Source organism: Arachis ipaensis, chromosome B4 (genome assembly GCF_059453495.1).
Source record: "Arachis ipaensis isolate K30076 ecotype BB chromosome B4, ASM5945349v1, whole genome shotgun sequence".
Lineage (NCBI taxonomy): Eukaryota > Viridiplantae > Streptophyta > Magnoliopsida > Fabales > Fabaceae > Arachis > Arachis ipaensis.
Genome location: NC_142439.1, coordinates 122,530,983 through 122,532,043, shown reverse-complemented (window position 1 = coordinate 122,532,043; position 1,061 = coordinate 122,530,983). Strand labels below are relative to the sequence as shown.

The 1,061-nt window shown below is 44.7% G+C and overlaps 1 non-coding gene across 1 annotated transcript; it reads right to left on the bottom strand.

Annotated features, from left to right (window-relative positions):
- Positions 1-540: 540 nt before the first annotated feature.
- On the bottom strand, positions 541-648 carry LOC148569038 (small nucleolar RNA R71). Its single transcript, XR_015882252.1, has one exon. It is a non-coding gene; the product is annotated as a small nucleolar RNA R71 (small nucleolar RNA).
- Between the last annotated feature and the right edge of the window lie 413 nt (positions 649-1,061).

Here is a 1,061-nt window from a genome sequence, read left to right as displayed (position 1 = left end):
TCACTTCCTGATCCGCGCTTGCTAATATTCGATCCTGAAATTGAAATGACTATTTCACGAATAAGGCGAGAACAGCTTAGGTTAGCCCGCTCTGAGGGCGGATCTGAAAGTGAATCTGAGGAAGAAACCAGCCCCCGTTCTACTGATTCGGTTGTTTTACGTGCAGAAAACATGGCAGCTAGAAGAGTTACCATTCAGGAGGAAGGAGCTCCTGATTTTACAATGCAACCGTTCCACGCACATCATCCAGCAGTAGCTATGGATTTTGAAATAAAGACCGCACTGCTAAATTTGATGCCCAAGTTTCATGGCCTACCTGCTCAAGAGCCTATCAAGCACTTGAGAGACTTCCAGGCAGCCTGTTCTACTGTCAGGCGTGATGGCACTGATGAAACTTCAATTCTGCTGAAAGCTTTTCCGTTCTCTCTTGAGGGAAAAGCAAGAGAGTGGTACTACACTCAACCTATAGCAAATGTATCCAACTGGGATACACTCAGAAAGGAGTTTCTGGAGAAATTCTTTCCATCTGAAGTTACTGATAAACTGAGGAAGGATATCTCTACAATTGTTCAGGATGACAATGAGACTCTCTTTGAATACTGGGAGCGCTTCAATAATCTTCTGGAAGCATGCCCCCACCACATGATTGACAAGATCATGCTACTCACCTATATCACATAAGGTATGTGGCCCCAAGATAAGGCCACATTGGAAAGTGCCAGCAATGGGTCCATGAAGAAGTACAAGACCACTGATGAAGCTTGGCAATTGATCAGCGATTTAGCTGAATCTACTCGGAACCACAGACAGAAGCTAGGCCGTTCAAAAGCCATTGCAGAAGTATCTTCTTGCATAGAGACTGCTGCTCTAAATCGAAGCATCTGTGAGATGACCATCCTGCTAAAGCAAATGCAGTTGAGTCAACAAGCTCAGCAAACTCAACCGCAGCAAAACCAACAACTAGTTCCACAAAGAATTTGCAGAATTTGTGCTGATTACAGCCATTACACTGATGAATGCCCGCAGCTCCAACAAGAAGACAACATGGTAGCATCCACTCT